The following is a 13,153-nucleotide window of genomic DNA, read 5'->3' as shown; positions in this document are numbered from 1 at the left end:
CGAAACGTCGCCACAACTTTCTGAAGATGAAAGGAACGCGGGAAGAAACCCGAGACTCTAGATCTACATATATATATATATATATATATATATATATATATATATATATATATATATATATATATATATATATATATATATATATATATATATATATATATATATATATATATATATATATATATATATATATATATATATATATATATATATATATATATATATATATATATATATATATATATATATATATATATATATATATATATATATGGCAGTATTTGTGCAGTACACAATTTTACAGTAAAATCAGGTGACTGGAAAAACTACACAGAGAGAAAGAACATTTTTGCCACATTCTGAATTGGCAACCTTCTATTTGCAAGACAAGAATTACACTAATTGTGCTATTACAACACGCATAGTTTTTAAAAAGGGTATTTGAGGGTATGGATACAGTTGAAAGGCTGTTATGGAGAACAGAGGCATTCTTGAAAATGAAGACACCTCTGTTCTGTCCCTGCATGTCTGTAGTGATACCATAATTCTCACTGAAGCCGGAATTAAAGCATGCAATTTGCTAACAGCAGATGCAGTGATTGCTGTTAATTTAGATACTTTTAAACCAAAAATTAGACAAAATAATCGAGGATCTTGCTATAGCAGCCACTAGATTTAAGAGCTAGATGGTTTTTGAAAAGGACCCTCAGAGGTGCGCAGGGTGTGGTGGGAACCACGTGCGAAGCCTCTGTAAGTTCCGGTCCGCCACGTGTCGGGCCTGCAAGGAAACAGCTGTTCTGAACCAGCCCTCTTCTGGCCTTGTAAAGGCAAACCCCTATTTAAGAAGAAGAGACTGGAGAGCTTCCAAGGCTAAAAGGCATCTGCCAAGATTTAATTACGCAGTTAACAAAAACACAAGAGCTTGTCTTCTCAAGCGGAAAAGTTGCTTTCAGCAACCAGCCCCTCCCCAAACACTCCTTTTATAGAGAGCTCAGGGCGTGGTCTCCCTGTGCCTCCTCCCGAGGAGTCTCACAGCCTTTCTTTGTTTGTTCCTGCTCGACTGCCTCCTGCGTCGGGCGTCCTTGAACAGGGCCAGCTGTGGGTCATCTTCCTCCGCACTCTCGGGCTCACGCAGCTGAGAAGAGGTCCCCGGCTGAGGACTCTGCAAAGCCTCCAAATCATCATCAGCCGGTTCGTTTCCCTCCTCCCCCACATCTGAGTCATCCGATACATCGGAGCCGGCTGTCGGACCCACAGGCTGGCCCTGAGTCACAACACTATCCCGCACCGCAGGGCCCTTCCCCCGGGTCTGCCGATCCGGATGCGGTCGGGATGGGAACTGTTCGTGAAAAGCAGTCACCAACGCAGGGGCATGAACGGCGGTCGCGTCTTCCCATGTGAAGTCCTCCGGCCCGTACCCTTTCCACTCAATCAGGTACTGGAAGCGACCTTTCAGCCAGCGGGAATCCCTGATGCTGGCGACCTCGTACTCGGGGGTGCTGTCGCCATCACGAGGTCCTGATGGGGGAGGTTCCGCTTGGCGAAGTGGACAAGCCGGTTGTTCGGGGACCAACAAGGACCGATGGAAGACGGGGTGCACGCGCAGGGAACGTGGCAGAGTTAAACGATAGGCGACCGGGTTGATGACGGCCTCGACTGGGAACGGTCCAAGGTAACGGTGGTCCAGCTTCCTCGCCGGCCGAGTGGATGGTAGGTTCCTGGTGGACAGCCAGACCCGATCCCCCACCGATAATGGAGGCGTATCCCTTCTCGACCGATCGGCGAACCTCTTGTAGTCGGCCTTGGCCTTCTCCAGCTGCCGTCGCACCAACCGATGGATCGCCTGTAACTCCGCCATGAATTCGTTCGCTGCCGGCTCCGGTGAGTCCACGGGAGAAAGGGGAAAAAACCGGGGGTGATAACCCACGTTGGCCAAGAACGGTGTCATCTGCGTGGAGGTGTGCTGCGAGTTGTTAAAGGCAAACTCGGCTATGGCCAAATAGTCCACCCAATTGTCCTGCTGCAGGTTAACGTAGCAGCGCAGATACTGCTCTAAGATGCCGATGACCTTCTCGGTACCCCTGTCGGTCTGAGGATGATGCGCGGACGAGAGGCAAACCTTAATGTCCAACGCCCGCATCAACTCCTGCCAGAAGCGGGCTGTAAACTGGGCCCCCCTATCGGAGACGACTCTATCGGGAAGGCCGTGCAGCCGGAACACCTGTTGGATGAACATGCGACTAGTGGCGCGAGCTGACGGTAAGCCGCGACAGGGGATGAAGTGCGCCATCTTGGTCAACATGTCCACCACCACAAACACTGTCGTGAAGCCGGAGGATGGGGGTAGATCCGTCAGAAAGTCCATGGACACAGCCCCCCAGGGTCTCTTGGGCGTTGGCAAAGGTTGCAGTAAACCAGGCGGGGCCCCTGTCGCTGACTTGGCCTGCCTGCATGGGACGCAGGAGGTGACATAAGACTGGACATCGTGTCGGACTCGGGGCCACCAGAATGTACGGGAGACCAGGTTCAGAGTCTTGAACAGGCCAAAATGCCCCGCAGCCGGGTTATCATGACATTGGCTGAGGACGAGTCCCCTGAGTGGCCCTCCTGGAACATAGAGCCGGTCACGATAATACAGGAGTCCATCCGTGACCGACCAAGGCGAATCTGGCCCCACCTCTTCCTTCCGCTGAGCCACCCACGCCTCCTGCTGCTGCGCCTCCCGGATCCGAGCCCGTATATCCACCGGCTCCCGCACCGCAGCAAAAGACTCGACGGGGATCACTGTCCTGGGCGGAAGCTTGTCTTCCACTCGGGTGTACTCGGGCTTCCTGGACAGAGCATCCGCTCTCTGGTTGTGCCCGCTTGGTATGTACCGCACCCGGAAGTCAAACCTCGCAAAGAAGAGGGACCACCGGATCTGGCGTTGGTTCAAATTCCGAGCGGTCTGCAGGCTTTCCAGATTCTTGTGGTCCGTCCGGACCTCGATTTGATGCCGCGCCCCCTCCAGATGATGCCTCCAAGCCTCGAACGCCGCCTTGATGGCCAGCAGCTCCTTCTCCCAGATGGTATAGTTGCGCTCCGAGGGATTCAATTTCCGAGAGTGATACGCGCAAGGGAAAAGGGTACCGTTGGGCGTCGCTGCCTGGAGTAACACGGCCCCAATGGCAATGTCGGAGGCGTCCGCCTCCACGACAAACGGCCGTTGCGGGTCAGGATGCTTCAAGATGGGCTCCTTCATGAAGGCGTCCTTCAAAGCTTGGAACGCCTGTTGTTCGGGGGCGTTCCACTGGAACCGAGTCTTCTTCTGCAGGAGCCGGGTGAGGGGGGCTGTCAAGGCAGCAAAGCCAGGGATGAATGTCCGATAGTAGTTGGCAAATCCAAGAAGTCGCTGAACATCCTTCACGCGACGCGGGGGTTGCCAACTCTGCAACGACTCAACTTTACTCGGTTCCATGGCGATGCCCTCAGGAGAAATGCGGTGGCCCAAGAAATCAATGGTCACCTGGTAGAACTGGCACTTCTCCAACTTGGCAAACAGCCGATGTTTCCGGAGGCGCTGCAGGACCTGACGGAGATGCTGATGATGCGCTTCACGCGACGGGGAGTAAATCAGGATGTCGTCCAGGTAAATCACAACAAACTGGTCCAACAGATCCCGAAAGATGTCATTCATAAAATGCTGAAACACAGCGGGGGCGTTGGTCAGGCCAAACGGCATCACCGTGTACTCGAAATGTCCATAGCGAGTACCAAACGCCGTCTTCCACTCATCACCCGGCCGAACCCTGACGAGGTTGTAAGCTCCACGCAGGTCCAGTTTCGTGAAGATCTTAGCCTCCCGGAGTCGGTCCAAGAGCTCGGGGATGAGGGGCAGCGGGTAGCGGTTACGCACCGTGATAGCGTTGAGTTTCCGGTAGTCACAGCAAAGCCGTAACTCGCCCGACTTCTTTTTGACGAAGAGCACGGGCGCAGACACTGGCGAGGACGAGGGCCGGATGAAACCACGAGCCAAGTTCTTTGTCAGGAAGTCCCGCAATGCAGCCAACTCGGGCTCCGACATGGAGTACAAACGCCCCACTGGGAGAGGCGCATCAGGGACTAGGTCAATGGAGCAGTCGTAGGGCCTGTGCGGGGGTAATTGGTCCGCCTCTGACTCGCTGAACACGTCAGCAAAGTCGGACAGTTCGGGAGGCAAGGAAACCCCTGGGGAACCCTCCACCTGGCCGGCACAGATATGGCGGGTGTGGTCCACGCACTGCAAACTTGGGAAGGTGACCAAGTTCTGAGACCAATAGATCTGTGGATCATGCGCCCGGAGCCACGCCAGTCCCAAGACCACGGGGAAGTGCAGTTCCGAAGTGACGTAGAACTGAATGGCCTCCACATGGGTACTGATGGCCATACACACCGGTTGCGTGGCGGCCGTAATAGGCCCGGACAGGAGCACTCGACCATCGATGGTCTCCACAAGCATGGGCGGATCCACTGGACACTGGGGAACAGCCCATTTGGCCACAAAGGCCGAATCCATAAAGTTAGTGGTAGCCCCAGAGTCAATTAAGGCATGGACCGGAATCCCCTCTGGCTTGCCAGGAAGGATCAGACGTGCCTCCAAAATCAAATGCCGTGAAGGTTCACAGGCACCGTCGGAACGGCATCGCTCGGCGTGGTCGTTGTGGGTCGCCCGATCTTTCACACCGTCTAGATCGGGCTCGGGCCGTTTCCCGACAGCAAAGCAGGGGACTTTCTCAGGGCCGGCTTGGTCACTGATGCCCGCTGACGCTTCTTTGGACAAGAAGCAGCCAAATGTCCAGGGTCCCCACAGTAAAAACACAACCCCTCCGATCGTCGTCTGTCCATTTCCGTCACCGATAGACGGGACCTGGCGGCACCCAGCTCCATTGGCTCCTCCCTCTGGACTGGGGGCTCACGCACAACAGGGGCGGCAGGGGTCTGTGGGGTGGCACGGCGACTCTTTCGCTGCTGCAACCGGGCATCGATCCGCAGACAAAGATGGATCAGCCCATTCAGATCTGAGGGAATGTCCACGCGGGCCAGCTCATCCAACATCTCCTCTGACAAGCCATCCTGAAAGGCATCCACGAGCGCAGCCTCATTCCAGGCGGAATCCTGGCTAAGCAGCCGGAAATCGCTGATATAGGCCTGTAGAGGGCGCTGACCCTGCCTCAAAACTTTCAGGCGTCGGGTGGCAGTCTGCGCCTTAATCGGGTCCTCGTACATGAGGCGCATATGGTCACAAAACCCCCAAAGTTATCCAACAAAGGGCTAGGCTGTGCCAACAGAGGCGTGCCCCAACGAGCTGCATCTCCCGACAGAAGGCTCAACACGAATCCCACCTTATCTCGGTCAGTGGGGAAATCAACTGCTCTCACGCTGATAAAAAGCTGGCATTGTCCCAGGAAGGCAGGAAACAGTTCTGGATTACCAGCAAATTTATCCGGCATAGCTATCTGACATTTCCTCCTGGGTGGGGGTGCAGCATGTACCTGAGCTTGCAGTTGAGCCACCTGAGCTGCCAGCAAAGTAAGTTGCTGAGTGAGCTGGGCATTCTCGGCAAGAAGCTGCTCCATCGTAGTAATAAGGGGTGGGGGCTGAAAGCAAACTGTTCTGAACCAGCCCTCTTCTGGCCTTGTAAAGGCAAACCCCTATTTAAGAAGAAGAGACTGGAGAGCTTCCAAGGCTAAAAGGCATCTGCCAAGATTTAATTACGCAGTTAACAAAAACACAAGAGCTTGTCTTCTCAAGCGGAAAAGTTGCTTTCAGCAACCAGCCCCTCCCCAAACACTCCTTTTATAGAGAGCTCAGGGCGTGGTCTCCCTGTGCCTCCTCCCGAGGAGTCTCACAGCCTTTCTTTGTTTGTTCCTGCTCGACTGCCTCCTGCGTCGGGCGTCCTTGAACAGGGCCAGCTGTGGGTCATCTTCCTCCGCACTCTCGGGCTCACGCAGCTGAGAAGAGGTCCCCGGCTGAGGACTCTGCAAAGCCTCCAAATCATCATCAGCCGGTTCGTTTCCCTCCTCCCCCACATCTGAGTCATCCGATACATCGGAGCCGGCTGTCGGACCCACAGGCTGGCCCTGAGTCACAACAACAGGCCACATAGCCGCGGTCTGCCGTAGCTGCTGCCCCCGAGAGGAGATCCACGAGCTGCAGCCGGAGGAACCGCCGTATGAAGGTACTGGGGCCCCGACCAAAACGCGAATTGGCTATGTTGAGAGCCGGCTGGCCATTAACCACACGGGTAGCCGCCGGCTGCTCAAACCCAAAATTAGATTAACAATCCGCTTGCAAGGCGTCCCTTGCAGCATGGAGCTTGACTCCGGATCAGCGGTCTCAATCATTTCAGACGAGACCCTTAACTTCATAACCAGCCGGAGCAAGCAGCGGATTAAATTACGGCCTACAAAATTAACCCTGACCGATTTTCAGAATTCGCCGGTCAACGTAAAGGGGGAGGCCACTGTTTCGGTGGGGTTTAAGGGTCGCGAAGGGCACCTGGACGTTGTAGTGGTAGAGGGCCGCAGAGCCAGTCTGGTCAGGCTAGACTGGTTTGAGGCCCTGGGAATCACAGTCTCCGGGATCCAGGGGATCCAGGGGGACTCCGTCGAGGCCGTCTGCCGGGAGTTCGCAGACATTTTCGACGGGTCATTGGGCAAGTACACAGGGCCCCCCATAGCGTTCAAGCTGAACTCGAACGTTTCCCCCATTAGGGTCCGGCTGCGGCGAGTCCCCTTCGCGCTCAAACATAAAATCAAGCGCGAATTAGATAAGCTGGTGGCACAGGGAATCTTAGAGCCCATCGATGGGGGGGAGTGGGAAACCCCAATCGTCACCCCCCTTAAATCCAACGGGGAAATAAGGATCTGCGCCGACTATAAGTGTTCGGTGAACCGCGCCTTGAACCCGCACGCTTACCCGGTCCCCACGGTCAGCCACGTTCTCGCTTCCCTCCAAGGCGGCGCCATCTTTGCAAGGCTCGATCTTGTGCAGGCATACCAGCAACTCACGGTTACTAGGGCAACAGCAGACATTCAAACCATAGTAACACACAGGGGGGCGTTCCGGGTGAACAGGCTGCAGTTTGGAGTCAGTGTTGCTCCTGGCATCTTCCAAGAAGTCATGGAGAGGACTCTCAAGGGCATTCCAGGAGTCTGCCCTTACTTTGATGACATCCTGATTGCAGGAGCATCAGCTGAGGAACTTGCAGGTAGGCTCAGGGAGGTGCTGTCCAGACTGCGCACAGCTGGTCTCAAACTCAAAAGGGAGAAATGCAGCATAGGTGTTCCTTTCACAGAATTCTTGGGGTTTAGAATAGATGCCAGGGGAATCCACTCCACAGAATCCAAGGTGAGGGCCATCAAACTAGCACCCACACCCAAGAACAAGGCAGAGCTTCAGGCATTCCTGGGTCTGTTGAATTTCTATCATACATTCCTCCCACACAAGGCAGCCATCGCAGAACCACTCCACAGGCTACTAGACAAGCAGGCAACATGGGCATGGACTGCCACCCACAACTGGAGTTTCAGGGCTTTGAAAGCATTGCTGTCGGATAAATCCACAGTAACCCATTTCATCGAGTCCAAGCCCATTTGCATCGCATGCGATGCATCCCCTTATGGTGTGGGCGCAGTTCTCAGTCACCTTGAGCCCAATGGGGCACAAATCCCCATAGCCTACTATTCCAGGACGCTGTCTGGAGCAGAAAGAAACTACGCCCATATTGACAAAGAAGCCCTGGCAATCGTGGCAGGAATCAAGAAATTCCACGATTACTTATATGGCAGGGAGTTCACTGTCTACACGGACCACAAACCACTCCTGGGCCTGTTTACAACGGACAGGCAGACCCCCCCCAAATTATGTCCCCCAGAATGCTCTGGTGGTCCATCTTCCTTGCAGCCTACAATTGCAAGCTGGTGCACAAGCCAGGGAAGGAGATGGGCCACGCAGACGGTCTAAGTAGGCTTCCTTTAGACACCCCGGATCCAGACCCAGACCCAGCCACACAGATCCTAGCCCTGCAGGAACTACCGGAGTGTCCCGTTCATGCCAAGGACATTGCCAGCCACACAGCCACAGACAACATCATGGGCCGGGTGCACTCATGGGTTTGCACGGGGTGGCAGGGCAAATCCCCGGGGCCGGAGTTCCAGGCCTATTTCACCAAATGCGACGAGATCTCCACGCACAAGGGTTGCCTCCTCTGGGGTAGCAGGGTCATCATCCCCACCATACTACGGGCCAGGGTATTGGACTCCTTACACGAGGGACACCCGGGGGTGGTCAGGATGAAGGCTCTGGTCAGAAGCTACCTCTGGTGGCCAGGGTTGGACAAGGACATTGAGGAGCGGGTCAAGGCCTGTTACACGTGCCAGAGATCCAGGCCAGAAATGCCACACGCACCAGTGCACCGGTGGGAGGCCACACCCCCCCCCTGGTCCCGCATCCACATTGACTATGCAGGGCCATTCCAGGGCCAACTGTTTTTGGTAGTGGTGGACAGTCACTCCAAATGGTTAGAAGTTCCCAACATGACCTCGGGGAGGACAATCCAGGTGCTCAGAGCGCTCTTTGCCATACACGGCCTCCCCGACGTAGTTGTGTCTGATAACGGGCCTCAGTTTACCGCTAATGATTTCCAGGCGTTCTTGAAGGCGAACTGGATTAGGCACGCCACCTCCGTGCCCTTCCATCCATCAACCAACGGGCAAGCCGAACGGATGGTAAGGACGACCAAAGACGCACTCCGGCGCATCATCAGTGGGGACTGGCACCACAGGCTGGCGAAATTCCTGCTCGCCCAACACACTATACCATGCGTGGCTACCGGGAAGACCCCAGCAGAACTGGACCGTTTACACCCAGACCGGGTAGCAGCCGAGACCGTAAGGCCACCATCACCATCATCACCATTATCACTATCGCCATCATCACCTGCACACAGGGTTCTCAACGTAGGGGACCTGGTCTGGGCACGGAACTACGGGGCTGGACATCCATGGGTTCCGGGGACAGTGGTTGAGAAAACAGGACCCCTCTCTTACATCGTGGGGGTGGAGGGGGACAGACGCATAAGGCGACACATCGACCAGCTCAGAGGAAGGGTCCCTGAGCACATCACACACGCCCAACAGGAGAGCCACACTCCAGGAGAGGTCAACCCAGCCGGGAACTGCACAGAGCAGGAACCAGAGGAGGAGGGCCTCCTGATCCCAGCTCTTTGCAACCCTGCACAGAGGCCTCGAACCCGCGGTCCAAGCCCAGGGCCAATCCACACCCAGACGGTCCACCCGGCCACACAGGACACCTGCCTACCTATCGGACTATGTGTGCAAGTGACCCCCACACAGTGGCATCGTTTTGTTTTTTTTATGCTAGTGTTGAATCAGTGTACATAGTTGTAGTAGTTGCAAGTTGTTCCATTGTTATGTGGTTCTTCTCTAAGGGGGGAGGGGTGTTATGTATGCAGGCACCTGCATAGCAACAGCCACCAGGGGGCGTTGGCCTGGACGGTTTCAGCGGGAAACCCAGTTTCGGCGGGAAACCTAGGGCCAACCCCATTGGCTGTCCACTTACCTGGCCAGGTATTTAAGGAGGCCAGGTAACCCTCATTCCCCCAGTTCACTACCCCCCTTCAATAAAGAGCTGAACTCACACACCGGCTGGCGTCTCTTCCTTGCGTCGGACCCACTACACAATAGGCCTGTGGATGGGGAAAAGAACTGTTTAAATGCAGTTCCTTTTCCCATCTGTTCTGGCTCTGCTGTAGTTGCATAAACTCTGTGGCAAGGGGGGAACCCTTCTCCAGGTGTTACTGTGTGTCTCTAGCCTGCCTCATTTCACTTCCTCCTTACCCTGAAAGGGTAATTGAGATCAAATCCCGTGTTTCAGGTGACTCTCATCTGATTCTTTATGCTGATTTTGTTTCCTTCCTTCTGACTTTCCAGATGTTAACAAGATGCAGTCCTAAAAATAAGTGGGTGTCCTTTTATTGTCTCTAGATCCATGGGGGTGGGGAAGGGGAAAAAAAAGAGGTGATACAGCTGACGCATCCTGTTTTGTAGTTGCTCTTTTGTGGAAGATGGTCCATCCAGTGGTGGGATCCAGCCACTTCACACCTCTTTGGCAGAACCGGTAGCTAATATTTTGTTGCCCAGGCCCAGAATGGACTTCTGGAAGCAGCATCCACACAGAGAACCAGTTGTTCACATATTTGAATCCCACCACTGAGTCCATCCCATCAGGTAGATAGTAGTTGGTGAACGTTTACAGTTATGGCCAAAATTGTTGGCACCCCAGAAATTTTTCCAGAAAATCAAGTATTTCTCACAGAAAAGTATTGCAGGAACACATGTTTTGCTATACACAGGTTTATTCCCTTTGTGTGTATTGGAACACAACAAAAAAAGGGAGGGAAAAAAAGCAAATTGGACATAATGTCAAACAAAACTCCAAAAATGGGCTGGACAAAATTATTGGCACCCTTTCAAAATTGTGGACAAATAAGATTGTTTCAAGCATGTGATGCTCCTTTAAACTCACCTGGGGCGATTAAAAGGTGTGGACAATATAAAAATCACACCTGAAAGCAGATAAAAAGGAGAGAAGTTCACTTAGTCTTTGCATGGTGTGTCTGAGTGTGCCACACGAAGCATGGACAACAGAAAGAGGAGAAGAGAACTGTCTGAGGATTTTGAGAACCAAAATTGTGGACAAATATCAACAATCTCAAGGTTACAAGTCCATCTCCAGAGATCTAGATTTGCCTTTGTCCACAGTGCGCAACATTATCAAGAAGTTTGCAACCCATGGCACTGTAGCTAATCTCCCTGGTCGTGGACGGAAGAGAAAAATTGACGAAAGGTTGCAACGCAGGATAGTCCAGATGGTGGATAAGCAGCCCCAAACAAGTTCCAAAGGAATGCAAGCTGTCCTGCAGGCTCAGGGAGCATCAATGTCAGCGCGAACTATCCGTCAACATTTAAATGAAATGAAACGCTATGGCAGGAGACCCAGGAGGACCCCACTGCTGACACAGAGACATAAAAAAGCAAGATTACAGTTTGCCAAAATGTACTTGAGTAAGCCAAAATCCTTCTGGGAAAATGTCTTGTGGACAGATGAGACCAAGATAGAGCTTTTTGGTAAAGCACATCATTCTACTGTTTACCGAAAACGAAATGAGGCCTACAAAGAAAAGAACACAGTACCTACAGTGAAATATGGTGGAGGTTCAATGATGTTTTGGGGTTGTTTTGCTGCCTCTGGCACTGGGTGCCTTGAATGTGTGCAAGGCATCATGAAATCTGAGGATTACCAAAGGATTTTGGGTCGCACTGTAGAGCCCAGTGTCAGAAAGCTGGGTTTGCGTTCGAGATCTTGGGTCTTCCAGCAGGACAATGACCCCAAACATACGTCAAAAAGCACCCAGAAATGGATGGCAAGAAAGCTCTGGAGAGTTCTGAAGTGGCCAGCAATGGGTCCAGATCTGAATGCCATTGAACACCTGTGGAGAGATCTTAAAATTGCTGTTGGGAAAAGGCACCCTTCCAATAAGAGAGACCTGGAGCAGTTTGCAAAGGAAGAGTGGTCCAAAATTCCAGGTGAGAGGTGTAAGAAGCTTATTGATGGTTATAGGAAGCGACTGATTTCAGTTATTTTTCCCAAAGGGTGTGCAACCAAATATTAAGTTAAGGGTGCCAATAATATTGTCCAGCCCATTTTTGGAGTTTTGTTTGACATTATGTCCAATTTGCTTTTTTTCCTCCCTTTTTTTGTTGTGTTCCAATACACACAAAGGGAATAAACCTGTGTATAGCAAAACATGTGTTCCTGCAATACTTTTCTGTGAGAAATACTTGATTTTCTGGAAAAATTTCTGGGGTGCGAACAATTTTGGCCATGACTGTATGTAGTAACTTTGCCACAGTAGATTTGAGATGCCCTGAGGTTGTATTGAAGAAAACTAACTTGCATAGATAACATCCTAACTCTTTAAACATGGTGGTTTTGCATAAGAAACAAACACAACTTTCTTTATCTGCAAAAATGACACTGGGTATTCATTCTCTTCATTATTATCGAAGTACAATTTTTTTCTCTCTTTTGCAGAAAAGTCCTTCACCATCAGAAGGAAGAACTGCTAATTATTTGTTGATTCTGTTTCTTCAATTCAGTTCACTTAGTATTGTCAGCTAGGGTTGGTGACACTAAACACTAAAACATTCATCATGGATTTCCAACAACAGTGGCTAGGTTCACACATCTTGTTAAGCTAACAGCAAAGCAACAATGGGTTTTCATCAGCAGACCAAATTATGACTTAAAACTTCCATTTATTACAGGTCAAGAAAATCTCCACCTATTTTATTTCTGCACAATAAGTAACTGTCACTGCAGCAAGAGCATTTTTAAAAGGCATTCGATCATTCTCAGGTTCAAAGCAACAATTTATTCTGAAATTTGGATGAGTTCTGTTTTTACATAAATGGGACTATCCACCCCTCAGCTTTATTGGCTTCACTCTTTCCTTTCTGTGGTTAGTGGTCAGATCAGATGACAGTCTGACAATTTTGAAAAGTTCAGCAATAACCACCCACACTAAGTTTCTTGTTCATAGAAGCCGCTCAGATCTCTGCCTTGTTTGATGAAAGTAAGCAGTGCCACTGAAGAAGCAGAAATGAGATGCAATCAGCTAGATCTGGATGACCCCAAGTAACTTGCTGAATGTACTTCCAGATCCTTTATGTGTGAAGAACTGGAGAGTTTATTTTGAAAATTATTTAATTCATTCTTATTGTTTTAGCAGACAAATGTGTCTTTCTCAAATTGGTTCCTTTGCAAAACAAGTTGACAGGACTTATGCTGCTCATCGCACTTTAATGACAGATGATATTTTAAGCTCTCAAAATGCTTCTATTTGCAATCTGGTCAAATTAAGGAAAATTCAGTACAGTTGAGGTAGTCCTCAACTTAGGACCACAATTGAGCCCAAAATTTCTGCTGCTAAGTGAAACATTTGTTAAGTGAATTTTGCCCCATTTTACAACCTTTTTTTGCCACAGTTGCTAAGTGAATCACTGCAGTTGTTAAGCTAGTAATACAGATGTTAAGCGAATCACATTTCCCC

This window comes from Vipera berus, assembly GCF_964194415.1.
Source record: "Vipera berus genome assembly, chromosome: 1".
NCBI lineage: Eukaryota > Metazoa > Chordata > Lepidosauria > Squamata > Viperidae > Vipera > Vipera berus.
The sequence above is the reverse complement of the archived record's forward strand: the minus strand, read 5'-3'. Positions refer to the sequence as shown.